This window comes from Papio anubis, chromosome 1 (assembly GCF_008728515.1).
Source record: "Papio anubis isolate 15944 chromosome 1, Panubis1.0, whole genome shotgun sequence".
In the NCBI taxonomy this organism is placed as follows: domain Eukaryota; kingdom Metazoa; phylum Chordata; class Mammalia; order Primates; family Cercopithecidae; genus Papio; species Papio anubis.
The window spans coordinates 66172699-66194818 of NC_044976.1; the positions used below are offsets into that span (position 1 = coordinate 66172699).

Below are 22120 nucleotides of genomic sequence, written 5' to 3' on the forward strand. Positions count from 1 at the left end.
ACCTGGGCTACATGGTAGAGCCTATTGTGTTTAGGCTACAAACTTGGACAGCGTGTTACTGTTCTGAATACTGTAGGCAACTATAACACAATGGTAAGTATTTGTGTATCTAAACATAGAAAAGGTATAGTAAAAATATGGTATTATCATCTTTAAAATAGGTTGTTTTGTTTAAAACACATTCAGTTGGTACCAATGGTATTATAGTCTTATGGGACCACTGCCACAGATGCAGCCTATAGTTGACTGAAATTTCATTATATGCACATGAGTGTACTATTGGTAATATTAAAAGCTGGTTTTTTAAATGTGCTAGGCACTGTTCAAATGCTTTACATGCTCCTTTAATCCCCTTAGTAATCTTATGAGGAAGATTCTTTCATTATTCCGTTTAGTAGGACAGCAAATTGAGGCACAGAGGTTAAGCCAGTAGCCTAAGGTTACATGGCTCATAAGTGGCGGAGTCAAATTGTAAACCCAGACAATTTGGTTCTAGACCTCATACTGCATGCCTGCCTCCAACTAGGGTCCCCTTCCCTCTACCTTCATTGCCCCTGTACTTACTTTACTCTGGTATCTCCTATATTTTAGGATTTCCATTTATTGGTCTCTCTCCCCATGTTTGCAGAATCCCTGAAGGTTAATAATGTGTCTAGCTCATTTTTGTCTCTCCAGGACCTAGTAAGGTGCTTGGTATATGGCAGATACTCAATAAAGACATACACAGGAAAACACTGGAATAGCACTGAAAGGACAGGAGCCAAGGCTATCAACCCAGGCCTGATAAAAATGCCTTAGGATAAAGAATCTTCAAATACAGACTTTAACAAAGCAAGTTTTGACTTTATCTTTTAAATCCAGCCGGTACCAAGGAGATGGTCACTTCCTAGGCCTGTTCAGTACCAGAGGGAGCAGAAGCAACTCAGAGCTTGGCAGACTTGCTCACACCTCCAAGTTCATCAGTTTTACTTTACTTTGCATGTAGAACTAAGTAATAATGTGCTTAAGCAATAGCATACCCAGAGTCTTGGCTGGCCATTATCAAGGACTGCCAGAAAAGACACATGCTAAAAAATTTCCTTTGGCTGCCTGGACATGGCTTGGATATTTCTACCCTGGAGTTCCAGGATATATTTCTTTCCATTACTAACTAAACTCCCCTCGGATGGCTATGGAATTTGAACTTGTAGAAGAATACTTTCCTCTAACAGTGAGAAAGGCAAAAAGTTTTAAGATCTAGAACATACACTGATCTCTAGGAAGAGAAGGAGCTCTCTCTAGCCTGGTCAGAGATTGCATCAGGATTGTGGCCCAGCCTACCCACTTGCAGATAAATACAGCCAGCCATCACATCCACCCTTTATACTGCATCTAGAATGTAAAAGAATCCACCACCTTCCCATGTAAGTAGATGGATGTCAGCATCACTTGTTATTAACAACCAAACCATAAATCTGTATTGACTCTTGCCATATCATCTCCTTACATAAGAAATAGTGACATTAATTTAGTTATTATTGAGAGGTCTACTGAATGTAAATCATGTGCCAGGGATGGTTTTAGGTGCTGGAGATGCAGTGGTGAATGAAGTATAATTACATTATTGACTTGAGGCCCTTACATTGTAATGGGGGAAAGCAAACAAACACGTATGCAAATAAGTAAATAAGATCATTTTAAACAATAAGTTCTACAATTTTTTTCATACATGCAAGGAGTGAAGTGACCTAATGAAGAGTTTAACAAGGTTTCTTCAGCAGCTATAGGGAGGAACATTGAAGAGGCAATAGCGAACAAATGGTGACCAAGTGTGAGGCCATTTGATTGTTCAGGTGAGATATGGTACCTCAGATATAGAGAAGTAGATGAATTCAGTATAGGTTCCAAAGGTAAAACAATTAAGACTTGCTGATGAAGTCAATACAGGGGGTCAAGCAACTTGGTCAATGATGGTTTCATTTACTCAGGGAGAAAACAGATTGAGGGAAGAAACAAAAATCAAGAATTCTGATGTGATCTGGTTAACTTTGAGACATCCAAGGGAGGATGTCAAAAAAGCATTAAGAAGTCTAGAACCATGCTGTCCAATATAGGTACATGTGGGTCTTTAAATTTAAATACAATTAAAAACTCACTTCCCCATTTGTATGAGCCACACTTCAAGTGACCAAGCAGCCACAGAGGCAGCTACTCTATGGAACAGCACAGGCACTATATGGTTTCACTTGCAAATTCTGATATGTTATCTCAAAAGGCAAAAACAGATGTAAAAGGGCTTTTGACACACATAAAGGACCCTACTGTAGGGATAAAAGGTAAATGCTCCACAAAGGTGGGGCATAGTTGAGGGAAATAAACCCTATGCTTTAAGTCTATCTTACGAATTTGCCTTTATTAGATGCTTGGAGGGCTACCAACTTTGTAAAGTAATACTGTATGTGTCAAAGAATTATAAATTCATTCCTGAGCTCCAAAGGTTAAAAACAGTGGGTTAAAATGCTGGCATTTTGTCCCATTGTACAAGGGCTTCTGTCCCAGAGAATGGCACACCCCAAAAGGTTGTGTGTGTGAATGGCACACCCCAAAAGGTTGAACTGGCCTACTTTAACCAAATGGTACCACCCCATTATCTCCACCTTGGGACTGGCTCTTGGCTGGAAGAGCTGGTCTAGGCTGTTCATCAGGAGAAACTCTTTTTACCTGGCTACTGTCCTAATCTACAGAGAGTTTCTGAAGACAAAGTTTTGTTTTCAAATGAGGAACTGGTGGTATATATACTCAACTAACTTGTAGATGAGTTGGGGGAAAAGTATTCTGATAATGCCAAAGACAGTATAGATTTTAAAAAATACCCATAGATTCCTATTTCATCACATTTTAAGAGAATAAGTGAAAAAGAGTAAACAAGAAATTGAAATGTTATACTCAACATAATTTTTTTCCCATTTTTGTACTGAAAGGACAATGACAGTTTTAAAAGGATGGCAAGCTTCTTTGGAATTTACCCATATTTCCAGCATCCTAGTGCTGCTATTTATTTTTGCATGTTACCTTTGATAGAAACATGTGCTTTTATGTGACTATGGCCATAGTTTATACGGTATTGGTAGTAAAGGCTTTGGAATTGGGCAGATCTAGGTTTGAATGTTGGATCCTCAACTAATGAGACGCAAGTCCTTGAACAATTTATCTCTAGTGCTCAATTTCCTAACATGTAAAATGGGGCTAATATTACCTTTTGTATACACTTGCTCTAAGGATAAAAAAAGAAAATCTTAGCACAGTGCCACTAGGACAAACTCCATGAATTACGGCTACTATTTCTTTCTAAAATTTCACTTTAAATATTTTAGTATTTCTACACATAGACATAAGTGTTTCACGTTGAAAAGCCACAATTTCCTAAATCAATCCCCTAATGCTGGATAGTTAAGTTACTGCCAGTTTTTATTATCACAAACATGATTACATTGGACATCTTCATGACTTAGCTTTTTCATTTATCTTATTTCTCTGGCTTCTCTAAATTCCTAACAGTAGAATTACTAGCTTTTGCTTTTAAAAGGATTTTTATTGGCTGGGCATGGTGGCTCACGCCTGTAATCCCAGCACTTTGGGAGGCCAAGGTGGGTGGATCACGAGGTCAGGAGATTGAGACCATCCTAGCTAATACGGTGAAACCCTGTCTCTACTAAAAATACAAAAAAATTAGCTGGGCGTGGTGGCGGGCACCTGTAGTCCCAGCTTCTTCGGAGGCTGAGGCAGGAGAATGGCGTGAACCCAGGAGGCGGCGGAGCTTGCAGTGAGAGGAGATCGCACCACTGCACTCCAGCCTGGGCAACAGAGCGAGACTCCGTCTCAAAAAAAAAAAAAAAAGGGATTTTTATTAGCATACAATATCACCAGCAAAATAATGCACAGTTCCTGAGATCTTCATATTTTATACATAAAATAGTATTAAGACTGTTTTATTTTGTATTTGTAAGAGCATTAGGATCAACATTTTTACATGTTTATTGATGGTGTGTCACCTTGAAAAACAGTAATTTTATATTTTTTGGTTATTCATGTACTAGGAACCTGATGGTTTTCTTGTAAGTTTGAGTAAGTTCTTTGTAGTGCACAGTAATCAACAGATAATATATACATTTGCCACAAATAGATTCCCAAAACTTATGCAAGTAAGTATGAAAGTATCTTTTCACTTACATAGCATTTCATAAATAATGTGTAACAGCTATATTTTGTATAAACCTCAAGAGATATGATACTGCTTCTTGGCAAAATGTTTGGCTTTTGATTGAATTTCAAAGTCAATTTATATCCACGCTGATCGTCATAGCAACCTTGTGAGTGAACTGGGGAGTATAACAGTGTTGCCTGTACAGTAGAGAAAACAGATCCAAACAGGCCAGGGGACTGAGACAGGATCACTGAATCCTGCAGCTGAATCCCTCTTTCTCTGAGTCACAGGACCCCTTGTGAAAGGAAGCTTACAAGGTAAAAGTGAAGAGACGTATTTTGTGCAAAATGGATTATTATTCAAAGCACCAATTCTATATTGTTTCCTATTAGAAAGCCTTTACACACAGCATCCAAGAACCATGTTTACTTCGCTGGAGGATCTCAAGAAATGCTAGCATTATTTCAGCAAATTTACTGTAACAATGGCTCACAAAATGGATCTACCCTCACACAGTTTTTTATACAGACAAAATAATTTAAATAACTTAAACCTAAATTAAGTTTTAAGTTATTATTATTATTATTTTTTTTACCTGGCATAAATACCACTTCTTCTCCCAAGTATTCCCTCATTCTTTGGCTCAATGAAACCACCCTTCTCTTAGAATTTCTACAACCTTTTTCACCTCCTACTTTTTATCACAGATATTTGGGAATGTGCTGCACTTCTCTTACTGGGTGGTAAGGTCCCAACGGTCCATATTTTAGTCGTATCTCCTAAATCACCTGGCATCTTTCTCTGCATGGAGGAGCACTCGTTCAATGTTTTACAGAGACATGGGGGAAGAATTTTCATAGTTAAGAGACAACAGTTTTTAAAAAAATGTAATTAAAATAAGAGCATTAAAGTACAGGTTGCACTAACTGTATTCTCTTTGCTACACCATTCCTTATTTTGGCAAACATACTATCATGAGACACTTCTAATGCATTCTTAGGCTGGAGGTCTGCATTAGCCAAATAATACTAAACTACATTAAACAGAATGTCTAAGAATGTTTCCAACCATGTACAAATCTGTATAAATACACAGCTATATCTGTGATGCTTTTATTTGCAAATTCAGATATAACTTATTTCTCAAAAATTCACTGTGTATACACACAGACACACAGCACACAAGCACTAAAGTCTTGGTCAGCATTTGGGAAAAACTCAGATAAAAATATGGGACATCTGTTTCCTAATACTAGGAAAATTCACAGGAAATGATTAATGTTAACTAGGGAGAAAGAAATAATCTGGATTGAATTATGAAATGAAAACATCCAAAATTTACAATTGAATACAGTATAACCTGTGAGCCATGAGATCTTCAAAACTGGGGATGATTTAACATTTTATTGAAATACCTGTTACAGTAGAAACATTTTTATTCCGTATATACACACCAATAAACAAAAGTGAATACCCCAGCCTACACAATACTTTCAGATTCTGTATCTCCCCGCGGATATTTATGTAACCCTTGGCAGTTGAGGTTAGCTGTTTCATGTGTATTTCCATAACGTGCCCAGTGCCTTGTGGGACAAATTAGTACCTAACACTAAATTGGACGGTGGTCCCCAGACAGAGAGGATTGGGGTCTTTTGAGAAAGATCTAGCATAGCTATATCTCCCAAGGAGAACTGGAGGGACAATGATGGACAGCCACAGAGCAAGGCCAAAGAAAACTGTAGAAGAGGGTCTGTAGCTTGTTAGCTCTTCCACCATCCTGCTGCTTATAAGTGTCTCTGAACCTACTATGTGTTTGGCAATGTGGAAGGTGGTAGGGACAAAACAGAGAACAAAATATAGTCCCTCTATGGGCCAGATGCAGTAGCTCACGCCTATAATACCAGTACTCTGGGAGGCTAAGGTGGGCAGATCATTTGAGGTCAGGGGTTCGAGACTAGCCTGGCCAACATGGTGAAAACCCATCTCTACTAAAAATACAAATACAACAACAAAAAACTAGCCAAGCATGATGGCATGTGCCTGTAATCCCAGCTACTTGGGAGGCTGAGGCAGGAGAACTGCTGGAACCCGGGAGGTGGAGGTTGCAGTGAGCAGAGACTGGGCCACTGCACTCCAGCCTAGGTGACAGAGTGAGACCCTGTCTCTCCCTTCTCTCTCTCTCTCTGTGTGTATGTGTATATATATATATGTGTGTGTGTGTCTATATATATGTATATATATGTGTGTGTATAAATATGTGTGTATATATATAGTCCCTCTCCTCAAGGAACCCACAATAAGTCATATAAACAACTCATGAGGCCACCATAGCTCCAGTGGCAAATAATCTAATTACAGTAAGGACAGCTAACTCTGAGAACACAGGGGACACTTATACCGGTCTGGGATGATCACAGAAGGCTTCCAGGAGGAAGCAGAGTGGAAGCTAAACTGTACGGAATGACCAGGGTTTACCACAAGAGGAAAGGAGGGAGGTATAAGTAAGGTAGAGGGAAAAGCTCGTGCCAAAGCCTGAGAGGAAGTGAGTCCCTACGCACACTGGGGGATGCAAAGAGCTTGGTGCACTGGGGCAAAGGGTTCTCAAGTGGAGAGAGTCCTTATTAACTAACAGGCAACAGCCAGGCAAAACCTAAAGGAGGTAACTATAGTGAAAACCACAGGACCAATGGAAATGACCCAGAATCTCTAGCATCTTCACATCAGAAAGAGTTATCACAGACAGAGGGGACAGCCCAAGCCCTTTTGAGCAATAGACCTCTAGAGAGAGAGCAAGAAGATAAACTGTACCATGGCCACAACCTCATCAGAGTCAATGCCGGTTTCCAATTCCAAGGAAAAACCAATAGCCAGCTACCCAACCCAACAAAAAGGAAGAGTGCAGGCCTTCTTCACAACCCTAAGAGGATGGCAGAATTATCTCCATTTTACAGGTAAGCTGCTGGTTTTAGAAGACAGGATTTATCAATATTCCTTTCTGTTGATCGATCCAGCTTCTGACTAGGAAAAACCAACTCATCTTGCTTTGACTGGGACTTCCTAGTTTTTGTACTGAAAGTCTCATGTCCCAGGAATCCCCTCAGTGCTACGCAAGCCAAGATGGTTGGTCAGCCTACTCAGAGTTTGTGACGTACATGAAGTGGGCAATGGGATTTATGACACAGCTTTTTGTATAGGAACTGGTGCAAAGTTACACATGACTGACCTCCCAAGCTAACTTGGATCCTCTGAATGACGGAACCTTTTGGAATAACTTAGTGGCTTCTCCAAGGCTCCTATATTATTTGCCATAATTTACACTGAATAATATTTGCAAAGCAAAAGCCTAGCTGAGGGCTTAGTGATTACTATCTGTGTGCTAACATCAGATAATTGCATACTTCACAGCAATCAGCCCGAAGAGTCGTCTGAAATTAGTTGTTGTTGTTAACTGAAAGTTAACCAAACAATCTTTCAGCTTTAAGTTTTTTGATTTGTTTTGTTTTGAGACAGTGTCTGGTTCTGTCATTCAGGCTGGAGTATAGTGGTGTGATCAGGTCACAGCTCCCTGCAGCCCCTATCTCCTGGGCTCACACAATCCTCTTGAGTTTCCCTAGTGGCTGGGACTACAGGGTCACTTCACCACACCCAGCTAGTTTTTGTATTTTTTTTTAAAGAGATAGTGTCTTGCTATGTTTTCCAGGCTGGTCTTAATCTCCTGGCCTCAAGCCATTCTTCTGCTTGAGGATTCAAAGCATAAGGATTTAAGGCATGAACCACTGTGTCTGGCTGGCTTTAACTTCTGACATTGAAAATCTTCCTAAAATAAATTAGTTTACTTACACAGGAAGAGTAGTATACATATTTTCATATATCTTTATTAACCAGGAATCCTACCATGCCTTACTTATTGCAATGGCTTACATTCTTACTGTTCGACAGATTTAAGAAGGTTTAGAAGACAACAAGAACGCATTATAGTTTCCAGTAAATACAGTCACAATAGGATATTACTTTGTGGCAATATCTGGTAGGCAGAGAGTGGCTGACAAATCTTTATAGAATGAATGATGGTGGGAAAGTGGCCCATACAGAACTACAAAAAGGAAAATGATGAGGATAGTGAATGAGATAAAGGCTATACTTGTGCTTTTGCTACAGTGCTGTTGACTAAAGCAGCGGGAGCTCCAAGCTGAGGCACACAGTTCTTGTCCAATAAAAGGAAGCAAAAGCTCTTCAAGAGCAGTCCTTTCCTTACAAGGGTGGTAATGAATAAAATAGGTGACATGGCCTTCGGTCTGCAGAAGATGCAGAAAGACTTCAATGGAAGACCAAGGGCCCGCTATTAAGTCCTGATTCAAAAGGCATCCCCCCAGGAAGCTCAGGAAATGTCATCCAAGCTAATGCTCTTTGGTGAGAATCCTAACATAGGAATGGATGAAGATACGTGCCTTAGAATCTTTCTCCGACAAAAGCAATGATTTCTAACACATTTTTGGTTAGCTTTCGATGAAAAGATATTTCTAACATCTAATCGTGTTTGAATGGAACTATATTAAAAATACTTTTCATTAGCCTCAGAAAACTAAAAAAAAAATTAAAGAGTAAAATTTAGCAGTACTTTTTACTGGTGATATGTAACTATGAGTCCCTCTAAAAATTCTGGTTTTATTGGAGTAGTCTAGGTAACTGAGATTTTGCTATATATTGAAAATAAACATTTTGCCCCTGAGGTTTAGTTCTCTAATGCTATTACTCTTTTTGCCGACATCTTTGCATCAGACATAGAATCACAGAAGACATATTCAGGTTATGTCTGCTGCAGAGTCAGGCGGCACAAGCGGGCAGGATGCAGCCAAGGGCACTGCCCTGAGCCTGGATCAGAAAAACAAGAGCCGGAAGGGTTTGTTTCCACTCTGCCAGACCTTTGGTGTAGATGAGCGCACTTCCCCAGGCCTCGGACTCAGAGGAAGAAAATGAGGAGTGCTCATCAGGTGAGACTGTGAGCCTCCCTCCAAGACCTGCACATTCAGAGATGTGTGAGGTGGGTGTGCTATAAAGTACCCCACGCTGGTTTTGGGGCTTTGACTCCACAGAATAGTTTAGTCTTAAACTCTAGCTACCAAAATATGGATTAGCAAAGAAATTTTTCTGTCATTGAAAACCAAAGAAGTAAGATATACAGATTCTAAGGACTTGCTCATCTTTTCCTGTATCATCAAGAGATCAACAGCTTATTAAAAAACAGAAACAAAACACTCATCTGTGTTCAACACAGTCCACTGAAAGCCATAACTCAACAGGAAGACTATTCTGAAGAAAATCAGCATATCCAGTACAACCCACCTGTTCTTACACTTACCACCTGCTTCCTGGGTAAAGCCATCTTTGCTGCCTCTATTGTAATATTAGTTTGCACCCCCGCCCTCCATCAGGCATCCTTACAGATCTTTCCATTTTACATACATTCTGAACTACACAGACAATCAATTGCCCATCATTTAGGGAAATATACAAGCATATAATCACTGTACTAGCCAAAAAAACTCAGAGCCAAGAAAAAAAAATCTGTCATCCACTATACCACAGCAGGGAGATTTAAAGGCAGCTTAGGGCATTCAACAACGTTCTATCTGTCAAATCAGCCACTTCTGTGCCCATCCCTTTTCCTTGGATCTCCTGTTGGCCATTTATGTATCTGCATCAACAACTTGATTGTGAAGTCCCCTGACTGCATAGGCCATAGTTTATTCCTTTTTTTTTTTTTTTTTGAGATGGAGTCTCGCTCTGTTGCTCAGGCTGGAGTGCAGTGGCACTATCTCGGCTCACTGCAACCTCTGCCTCCCAGGTTTAAGCAATTCTCTTGCCTCAGCCTCCTGAGTAGCTGGGATTACAGGTGCATGCCACCACCACGCCCGGCTAATTTTTGTATTTTTAGTAGAGACAAGGTTTCTCCATGTTTGTCAGGCTGATCTCAAACTCCTGACCTCGTGATCTGCCCGCCTCGGCTTCTCAAAGTGCTGGGATTACAGGTGTGAGGCACCATGCCCAGTCCATACTTTATTCCTATATGTATTTGTTTTCCTTCCCACAAGAATTATCTCTTTACTTGAAGCGCCCTAGATTGTTAATAAATGAAAAAAACACTCTGGATGTACTTAATTATATCTAATTTTCGAAAACTGAAATGTTCACAGTGGCTCAGGGGAAGGGTAACACAAGAGTTAATTCTGAAATTCAGTTCTATTTATCTTATTTGTCAGAGCCAGCTTTTATTCCTGTGAACATGTCTCTCCTAATTCCAGGAATAATTGTGGATACTGATGATGTAAATACAGTTTTTCTTAATCTTTTAAAATTCGCACTCATTTCTGATAACCTTATCATCCCTAATCAGATTCTGATATACCCATCCTTAGGTGTCTTAGGAAACTGTGATATGTATTTCAGTCTCCTTTGCTGAATTCTCTCCTTTTCCTCAAATCTGATGACTCTCAAATCTCTATCTCCCATCTCAGCTTGCTCTTTGAACTCCACACATACTTGTCTGACTGACTTCTTAATATCTCCCCTAGGATGCTTAATAAGGCATCACAAACAATTGTGCCCTGGCCACAATCACCTCCCACACTGCTCTCCCCTCTTGGGGCCCCCAGGGGACATCAATGGTACCAGGAGGACTCCATCATTCATGCCCTTGTTCAAGCCAAAATCTTCATTCATTTTTGGCTCCTTTCTCACCAACTGTATATCCAACCAATCTATCAGCAAATCCTGTCAGCCCTGCCTTCAAAATACCTCTAGAATCCAGTCACGCATTGGCATCTCCTCTGCTCCCATCTGGGCAAACTAGCAGCATCTCTCGCCTGGATGACTTAAAGAGTTCCCTCTGCTGATCTGGGCTTCACACTTGCTTCCCTCCTCAACTCCCCACCTAGTCTCCATCAGTCATTACTTCCTAGCTCAAAACTCTCCAACAGTTTCTCAGCATACTTAACACACTCACTCACATCCACTCCTTGGCCCATCAGGCACTATGAGAAATGGCCTTGGCTCACTGTATTCAACCACACTAGCCCCCCTTCTCCTTAAATCTGCCAAGCAATGCTCTGTCTCGGGGTCCTCACACAGGTTCTTCCTTCTGCTTAAACTTCTCACAGACACTGTAGTCCTACACATCTCACTGCCTCACTTCCTTCAGGTCTCTGGGTCAAGCGCTATCTCCTCAGGAAGGCTGTACTCTCTCTTCCCAGACTCTGCTTTGGTTTTCTTCTTGGTATGTAACCCTTCCCCCTTCCTGGCACTCTATTTTCTATCTATTGAATTATTAGCCCTCTCCTTCACTGGAATGTCAACGCCATGAGAAAAGGATGTTGTTTGTTTACCGTTGTACTCCCAGTGCCAGAGGCAACGCCTGACACAGGCTAGGCATTCAAGAAAAAATATGCATTTTTTTTGTTACTGAATGAATGAATGCATATTCTCAACTAGGCAGAAATATTTTATTGAACTTGATTTTTCTGATGTTCACATTATAAAAATAAATATTTTCCCTCTCCCCAAGTGAATCATAAGATAAGGCATGATTTTTAAACTACGTATGCCTTACCCCTTAGATTCTGATATCTGCCCATCGGGGTGTCTCAATATAGAAAACCTCATGGCTACATTCTGAATTTTTACTAAGCATCTGGCATGTTCTGTAGTCTTTTACCTCTAACTAAAGCCTTAAGGCTTTATTACCTTTAAAAAATGCTTGCAGAATTAAGCTAATAAAGACATTGTCTGCCTTACTTGTGGCAGTGGCAGCTTTTTTTGTTTTTCCCCCAGTTGTATCTGAATAAGGCTGCTCAGATTTCAATGCCAACTAGTTTGTCCCACAACTTTTGTTGTTTGGGCCCAGCAGCCACAGAAACACTGTGGAATATTAAGATAACTCCTTGGAAGAGACTAGAAGGAAGTTCAGGCCCCTTCTGCCAGGAGTCTCCAATACATTTGGGTTTTCTGGCTGCCTGGCCAGTATTGGTGCTTTTCAGAAGAGCAGTGTTTCCTTCATGAATGAAGCCCATTTATCATGACACACTCAGTGGACAGAGTTAGCTCCCAGGGGACAGCCACTCTCCCAGCCTCTGACATTTTCCCAGTGTGACAGTGAATACCACCCCACAGAGACCACAATTGCTCCGTGAATTCCACCTTGGACTCTTAGCAAACCTCAGCTTCAGCAAGTTCAGTCAACTGGAAATTGTCTCCTGTGTCTTTTCTCCTTTTCTTAAAGCATAATCTTTCTGGATCTTTTACATATAAGACTTTGGAATTATTGTGTAAAAACAAGATGTTCTTAATCCTGACTCATTTGAGAAATGTCAGACTCAGCTTAGTTCAAAGATCTGGTCAAATTCTAACATTAGTGATAACATAAATAGAAAACACAGATGGGTATCAGTTCTGCCCTTTTACTTGTTTAATAAATAAAATGCAGCAAATCATCTGCAAGTCTTGGTGAACTTTGATTTCCATGTATTTCTTTAAAAATTTTGATCTTTGTGATGTGAAATCTTATTTAATTGTTTGGGAATTTAAGTTGTTAGGTGGTTTGTCCAAAAGAAGAAAATGGTAGATATCAAATACTAAGTATTTGGTCATTCAAGGCAAAAGCTCCCACTCAAAGCACTTTTTTTTTTTTTAAACCACAAATCTGGCCTCCTAGAATGTTATGCTTGTGCAGTTTAACTCTGGACTTCATTCCACTGCAGTCTGCATCCCTCTCGGGCTGTGCAAGTGGCTTTCTTCCGCTATTCTCTGAATACTGAACTTGGGAAGAGCCAACATAAACCCCATGCTGGTGACATTCTGAACGACCCCCAAATTCCTGCACTCTTCTGCAAAGCTTCACCGCCAACCCTCCTCCCTCAAACACTGTTTCACGTGTTTTTCTCTTCACTCACTTTGTTGGGGAAGTATTTTGTTAACAGTTCTTTGACCAGTTTCAGCACACAATTTCTGGCATTAGTCACTGTTGCAGCTTTTTAGAGGCCTACCACTGACTCCAGAAAATATTTCTCTATTTGAATTCGTTTACTCTTTTCTTTTGCCATCCAAAACGGAGCGGGGGGATAAACTCTCACGGAGAGACACAACAGTCACAAAAACCTTTCTACTCGGCATAAACAGAATCTTAAGGCACCAATTGGGGGCTCACAAATCCTGAATCCCTTAACCCAGATAATAAAGTCTTACAAGTAAACCATATCCACTAAACTTTAATGTTGGCTTTTACTTTCCACTTAATTACTTTTGTGAAAATGTGGCCAACATAAAGTTGTCCATCCACCAACAGTCCTCAACATCTCTTTGCTAGCAGAACCTGGGCTTGTTGGAATAGAGACCCTGTGAGCTCAGGAGAGATGGGAGCTGTAGTTTAAGGGTGGGCCTTTGCCCTGCTCACTCCAATGAGGTCTGAGGGGAGATGACAGGAGAATGCTGGGGAAGGATTCTGCTTCCTCACAGAAGCCAGGGGTAGCGTGACCCATGCCCCCTTGATTCCCAACTTTGAAACTGGTCATGAGGCACAGAACCGTGACGGCCATTTGATGACCACGAGAAAGCATGTCTCAATTTAAAACACTTAACACAACAAAGACGGTGGATCACAGAGATGAAAAGAGCATAAGTCTTTCATGCCAAAGAGCAGAAGCAGCTGCCTCCTCCAAGCTTTATGAAGAGGTAGAGAAACAACTCCCTACTTGTTAGGGACAAATTAGTCCAGCTTTTCTGTTACTTATAGTCTTGATATATATGAGATGACAAAAGAAAGGCTTCTTAATTTGGTCTCCTCTAATGCAGAATTGAGAAAATGTTTGTTTAGCAAACTTCAAGCTAATAGGGCAAGTATGACTTGCTCCAGCTATATTTATATTATTTAGTACAGAGGCCCTTCGGCTTTCTCAATCCAGAGTGGTCACTCCATCCATCTGTCCAACCAACCAACCAACCATCCATCCACCCACCCACCTATCTGTCAACCCATTTCTTCTTTTTTTCTAACAACAACCAACTGCTGAGCCAGGCACTTCACTAAGCACTGTAGATACAAACAGCCCAAAGGACAGAAAATACGATACCCATTTTAGAGATAAGGACACAGGTACAGATGGTTTCAATGTTTTTCCTAAAACCTAGTCTACAAGTGTAGAGTCAGGATTCAAATCTAGGATGTGTGAATTTAAAGGCCTTGCGCTTTTTACTATCCCATGCAGCTTCAAATGTTAGTAATCTCCTTGTTGGCCTGATTTAAAAATAACAAAAACTGCACTGCTTTTTAATATTCTGCAATTTTGACTGTTCCCAACTCTGCCATCTGCAGTTAGTTACACTGCACCCTTTCTTGACATTTGATGTACCCAGACCAAAGGTCCACTTTCCACCTAGAAGTCTGATGGACACCATGCCTGCAAAATGGCAGCCCACCATGATGATCTCTTTTTCAACCGCATGCACCTTGCCTCTGCAGGCTGCTGTCTGCACCATGAGTCAGAGACCTTTTCCACCTTGCTTACCCGTGCTGAATACACTCTGTGGCACTCACTAGGTTGTCCATACATATCTGCTGATTAAATGTATGAGAAAAAATAAGCCAAAGAATAAGATGCTGTCTCAGGAAATCCTGAATGCCAGTTCTCAGGACTCTTAATTTAATGAGTTGGTATCACTTCAAAAACCTTGGCAGAGAGTCCCATTCCAGAAGGTGTTTAATAAGCTGCTGACTAAGCTCTCTGGACACCAGGTTTATAGCAAATATGTTCTCATCTGTGAAACACTGGAAACAACCCAAATATCCAGTATTTGGATGAAAAGTTGAACCAATGGCCACTTATCAGTGCAGGAGTTTCTTTTATTGCCATTACAAGAAAAAGGATGTGGAGTGTGAGGACACAGGAAAAGGGCAACACGAATCAAGGTCAGATGCAAAGGCAGGCAGACCAACAGAGAATAATACACTGACTCCAGTTATGCAAAAATATGCACATGGAAACCAAATGGCATGAGAATGTGAAGCTGAACTCACAAGAATACTTTCTCCTACATGTACAATAAAAATTCAGAATTTAATAATTGTAAACTGGCTCTTCTTTCTTCTGTTTAATCTCCATACCCTTCTTATGATCGATGTTACTGAATTCTTATGAAATGCAGGCTCACAATTTAACATGTGACCGATTTAGAAAAACATGTCTTCTATATGCCTATGATGAAAATAAATGCCCTACTGACAAAAGACATCCATTTATTTGTCAGGCTAAACATATCTATTTATTTAGATCTATTTATTTGTCAGGCTAAAGATATACTACATTATTCCCGGTGTCTGAATGCTGTGTGTGTGAAAAGCCCAATACACACATACTCTTTTCACATTGCACATTCAGATAACCCAATCTTTACTTTTCAAGGACAACCATTCCCTGCTGAGACTGGCACACTCAGGATGCTTTCTGCTTGAGGCCTGCATTTCTATACCTTTCTTTTAGCTAACTCTGGTTCGTTAAAGAATTCCTGAACTTGAGTGTACCTTTCTCAAATAATAAGAACGAGTACCACTTATTATTTTACTACATACTAGGTATGTCTGTAAGCACTTTCCTATAAGCTCATGTCAATCATGTTTTCCAGTATGACCTCAAACACAGATTATATGACAGATAGTAGGCACTCAATAAATACATATTTACTAGTTGGGTTATGCTTTAGTTCATGTAACTCTCATGTCCACATTATAAAAGAAGTATTATAATTATCCGTGTTTTATAGATGGGGTGCAGATAGGTAAAGTCAATTGCTTAATGGCCAATATTTTGCTAAGGTCAATAGAAATAGGGTAATGTTGTTTTGTGTTGCTATAAAGTAATACCCAAGGCTGGATAATTTATTTTAAAAAGAGGTTTATTGGGCTCACTATTCTGCAGACTGTATAAGAAGCATAGTGCTGGTATCTGCTTCCGGTTAGGGCCTCAGGAGGCTTCCACTCATGGTGAAAGGCAAAGGGGGAACAGGTGTGTCACTTGGTGAGCCAGAGAGCAAGAGAGATGTCAGGTTCTTTTAAACAACCAGCTCTTGTGTGAAGTAATTAAGTGATAACTCACTCATTACCATGGGGAGGGCACCAAGTTATTTATGAGGGATCTGCTGCCATGACCCAAACATCTCCCACTAGGCCCCACCTCCAACATTGGGGATCACATTTTAACATGAGATTTGGAGGGGATAAACATCCAAACTAAGACAGGTAGTCAGCTTCCTACCTCAGCTAACCACATTTCAATCCCTGGCTCATTTTCAATGGGATTATACTTTTATGAGTTAAAAATTAAGTGATAAAACACAGAAAATCATGCTCATCAGAATAAATTCCAAAATTATTTTTCTACTCATACCTAACTTGTCCTGCCATGATGATACAGGTTCTTGAAAGGCAGAGATCCCCTTCCCTTTGTATGTCAATGGAAGGTGGAAATACTCTCCCAAAATGCCTCACCAAGTACCACACTAGACCGTTCAGAGGCAAGAAGTCCCACGGCTTGTTGAACACTGAGATTCAAAAGCATAACTGAGTCAGGCAGGACAAAACTATAAATTAAATCACCTGTGAAAGCAAAACAACTCAAGTATGAACTACACAAAAATAAAACGTAACCCTCCACACTCACTCTGTAGAAGCCAACTAGCAGTGTACAGCTTAGGGAAAACAGTCCCTTGCTGTGATAGTTCTGACTTTTAAAAAATCCCAACTTATTTCACTCAAATGATTTCCAGTTAAACTCTACACTTTGCCAGAAGAGGTTCTGACCTAGAAAATAGGATGGGAAATGGGAAAAATAATGATCAGTCCAATTCCAGTCAACCAGGGCGCGACATATCCCTATCATGGCATGTACATAGCATTTAACGACAGAACCATCCCCTCAGAGCCAAGACCTTCCTCAGGTGACAGCGCCGGCCAGGCTTACCAAGTTCTACTGTAAACAGGGCTGAGGTGACACGCATCTCCACTGGCACCACTGGATGATCACAGTGGCCTCAAAACCAGCCTCTCTGGTTCAAATGCCCTGTCCTCAGATCCATCCTACTCATTAAACCAGTCCATCGTACTCATTAAACCAGTCCCAACTACATTTTTGCTCCTATGTTCAAGAACCTATAGGAGGTTCCTTTCACTTTCTGCCTCAGTCTGCCCTCTCCTGTTTGCTTTCCAATGCCCTAAACCACGGGTCCCCAACTCCCAGGCGTGGACTAGTATCAGTTCGTGACCTGTTAGGAACTGGGCTGCACAGCATGAGGTGAGCGGCAGGGAGCCAGCAGTACCACCTGAGCTCCGCCTCCTGTAGGCTCAGCGGCAGCATCAAATTCTTACAAAGCATGAACCCTGTGGTGAACTGCACATGCAGGGGATCCAGGCTGTACACTCCTTATGAGAATCTAACTCAACGCCTGATGATCTGAAGTGTAACAGTTTCATCCCCAACCCCTCTGTGACCGCTGGCCATGGAAAAATTGTCTTCCATGAAATTGGTCCCTGGTGCCAAAAAGGCTGGAGACCACTGCTGTATTGAAATATTATTAGAGAAAAGGAAGAGAAAAAGGTCAGATAGAAATTATGATGTATTTCCATAAAGTTACCCTGAGTCTTCCTGCCTCCCCTTCCCCCTCTGCCACCTGAGACAGCAAGACCAACCCCTCCCCTTCCTCCTTCTCCTCAGCCTACTCACCGTGAAGATGTTGAGGAGGAAGACCTTTATGATGATCCACTTCCACTTAATAAATAGTAAACCTGGCCGGGCGCGATGACTCACGCCTGTAATCCCAGCACTTTGGGTGGCTGAGGTGGGCGGATCACAAGGTCGGGAGATCGAGACCATCTTGGCCAAAATGGTGAAACCCTGTCTCTACTAAAATACAAAAAATTAGCCGGGTGTGGTGGCACGAGCCTGTAGTCCCAGCTACTCGGGAGGCTGAGGCAGGGGAATTGCTTGAACCCGGGAGGTGGAGGTTGCAGTGAGCTGAGATCATGCCACTGCACTCCAGTCTGGCGACAGAGCAAGACTCAGTCTCAATAAATAAATAAATAAATAAATAAATAGTCAATATATTTTCTCCTCATGCTTTTCTTAATACTTTTCTCTAGCTTATTTCATTCTAAGAATGCATTATATAATACATATAACATACAAAATGTGTGTTAAGTGACTGTATATGTTATTAATACGGCTTGTCAGCAGTAGGCTATTGATAGTAATGTTTTTGAAGAGCCAAAAGTTATACGTACGTTTTTGATTGCATGGGGGTTGTAACCCCTAACCTCTGTGTCGTTCGAGGGTCAACTATAGTTAGGAACGTGGCTACCCATTTTTACCAAATAGTCTGAGTCTGCTTCCCTTAGCAGAAACTGGGCCTTTTAAGAAGGGGCTTATAAGGCATGGCAGACACGTTTATTTGTCTCTCCAGGGAACTGCTCTTCTTCACATCTTTACTGTACTTAGCATAATAAATCCCCAGGCGCGGCCATAAACAGCAGAGCATTGTATAGTATTCTACAATCATTTCATGTTTATTTGTTCTGACTTTGTATCTAGTTAGATAGTGCCAATGAACCCAGACCACAGTGACGTTCATGAATAAACTTTGCTAGAGGACTTAGTTTTCACATGTATACCAGCAACTAGCACTGTTTACAAACAGTTCTATCATAGTACCTCTCAAACTTTTTGTTCTCAGGACCCTAAAAAATTGATAATCCCAAAAGATTTTCAATTATTAGCTTAATCTGATATATAGTTAGAAATTGAAACCGAGAAGTTAAAAAATACTTATTAATCCATTAAAATATAATAGTAATAAATTCATTATCTCTTAGCAAAAACATTTATAAAAACAATGTTTTCCAAAACAGAAGAAATTTTAGTGAAAATTGTTTTACAGTTTTGTAACTCTTTAACTTCAACTATCTTTGCACACCTTTTAACCGGAGACAGCTGGTTTTTTTGGTTTCTGCTTCTAAATCCAATTTTTGTGATATGTTGTTGTCGTTGTAGTGTATGAACAGTCTGGCCTCACACAGATATAGATGAAAAGTCTTTTAAGATATGTGTGGATATTTTTCTTTGAAACTAAACCAAAACTTGATAAGCAGAGGCTTCTTACAGGCTGGCTGAAAGCCTTTCAATGAACTTCCCATATTCTGCTATATTAAAATTGATTAGTCTCTGTTGCATTGGAACAGAACTTTAACCCATGCAGAGTTTTTAACATCGCACATTGTTCACTGAAAAATATTGGTTCACTGAGTTATACAGGTTTTCCAAATGTTGACATATTACATTACACAATATTGAAAATGTACTCATTAATGTCATCCCTGATCTTATCAGCAAAGCCTAAGTATTGGGAAGTGGTCAAGCTCATGGTGGCAGATACAAGTATTCCAAAATTCCGAGTTTTGCTTGAAAGCATTATTTTAGCAATAAATAAATCATTTTTCTTGCAGTGACAGACTATTCTTTTTTGAGAAACTGTCTGCCAAATATCCAAGTCTGAATAATCAGAGCTTGTCAGACATTTTTCCAAGTAAAAGCAGTGTCAGGTGAAAAGGTGGCTAGTTCAACTTGCAACTGAAATAATCACACAAGTATTTTTCCTTGAGACATACTTTATTATCAGCAGAAGAGCTTTAGTTTCCCTATTATGTCACACAGAATTTTTAAAAAGTGCTCTCAAAATTATAAGACTTAATTTCTACTGCTTCAAGGACATTTTTAAGTGAAAATGGCATTTTGGTGTTTTTGAGTTTGTGGTGATAAGGGATACGACTACTGCCTTGTTTAATTAGCAGTTTTATCCACCCCTGTTTTTGTAATATCATTCCAAATGTCAACACAAGGAAAACATCAAATAGGATCTTAATATGATTTTAAAAGCAAACTTGACCTTGTGAACTCCTTGAAAGAATCATGGAGACCCCCAGGGTCTATGTACTGAAAACACTGTTTTAAAAAGTGTTTAATAAATGTTCTTAAATATCTCAATAAACAAATATAACTTCATATTATGGAGGGAGGTTCTGGGAAGGTCTAGGAGACCTTTTCAGTTGAGCCACCAAGACTACACTGGATGTTTAAAGGTAAAGGAGGTTGGAAGGAGCATGAGCCAAAGCAAAGAGCCAGAAATGGGCAGGAAACTTTCCTAGAGCAGAACAGGGAAGCACAACCTCAGTTGAGTAGCGCCTTCCACATGGCCAAGTGTACTATGTGCAAATTACCTGTCGCGTCCTCACAACGTTCCCAGAAGATGGGTCTTATCTTCCTCACCTATGCATCCCTGCCAAGGAAGGCAGGGATCATGCCCATTTTCTTCACTCATGAATATGTGGAACTCTCACCCAGTGGTCAGCACATGGGAAACACCCAATAAATATTCACTGAATGAATAAATGAATGAGGCTCAGAGAAATGAATTATCTGTTCAAGGTCATACAGTTAGGAAGTGGTGGCCACAGGATTGAACCCAGGTCTTTGGGCACCAAATACCATACTCCTTCCCTACATGCTGATTTCTTCAAAGGGATAGAAACTCAGGCCATACAGTGGGAGGCTTGGATGTTGGTGCAGGTAGTCTATGAACCGAGAAGTTTTTATTAAGAGGGCAACATTTGTGCTGTCGAAAGATTATACCCAGTGAGATCTGGGATGGCTTGGAGTGGAGATCAAAAGGAAGAGGAGAGAGCAATTTGTGTCCTATTTCAGCATTCTCAGTGAAAAACCGTAACTTGGTGGGGAGTGTCAGACTTCACAGGTTTCCACAAATTCTTGCTTAACGGTGTGAATTTGGAGAAATTACCTTTCCTGTACGATTCTTACGTTCCCTATCCACAAAATGGGATAATAATCTATACTTTCATAGAGTTGTTGTGAGGTTTAAATGAAAAAGTGTATACAAGGCAACCAGCATCGTTCTTCGCTCAATAAATTTTGCCTACAAAAAAGTAGAAGAAAGGGAGGGAGGAAGGGAAGGGGGAAGGAAAAAAGAAGGAAGGGGGGTGAGGAAAAAAAAGGAGGGAGGTACAGAGGAGGAAATATGGCTGAGGGAAGGAAATATCTGTGGAATGCCTGGATGAACCTGGGCAGTACCAAAGGGAGAGCAAATCTATAAGCCCCGCTTGTGGTTTCTTGACCAGAGAATGGGAAAAAGCCATTAGATCATTCCACGATTTCAAGCCTGGGTGACCAGAGGAACGAACTGGTATGAAGGGGCCAAGGAGGCTGGTACTGTAGCTACCAAAGGGCAAAGACCTGAAGGTCCTCTGCAGGGAAGGAATAGATGAGGGAAGAAAGGCACAGGGTGAAGGATCAATATTTTTGTAGGACACGTGCTATTGTAAATTAGGGCAAATGGAAAAATGAGAGAAAACAGGATCTGAGAGACAAAAAGGACGCACCGACTTAAAACCTTTTAACTGGCTCCAAACCCTTGTCGGCAAGGCACATATTGGCTCTACCGCCCCAACTCCAGCCAGTCACTCCTGCTGCTCTGCCAAACTTGCGATTTCATGCTTTCAGGCTCCAGACTTCTGCAAGCTCTGCTCTCACCGCCTCTTTCCCAGAAGCAGAGTTTCTCAAAAAGCGGCACTTGTTATTTTTAAGGTCATATATTAAGATTATGGAAAAACAAAACAAAAAATCATTAGGGAGAGCATCATTTAAGGCCCAGGCTCTCTCACCACCCCTGAGGCAGTTGTGTCCCAGGCTACCTCTCTTTGTCCTGTTGCTGCATCCTCTATGCCCCAGCACACACACTACCCTCTGCCCCTGTCCAGACAGTCTTCGTTCATTCCTTTCTCAGGGCTCCCACTGGACGTTGCTCCTGCCCACCATTCCCTGGTTGGTTTCCT

General features: G+C 40.7%; 1 protein-coding gene across 3 annotated transcripts in view; it reads right to left on the bottom strand.

Moving 5' to 3' along the window:
- The window catches only part of GNG12 (G protein subunit gamma 12), a 129745-nt gene that overhangs the window by 78011 nt on the left and 29614 nt on the right, over positions 1-22120 (bottom strand). The gene's annotated exons all lie outside the window — the stretch shown is intronic.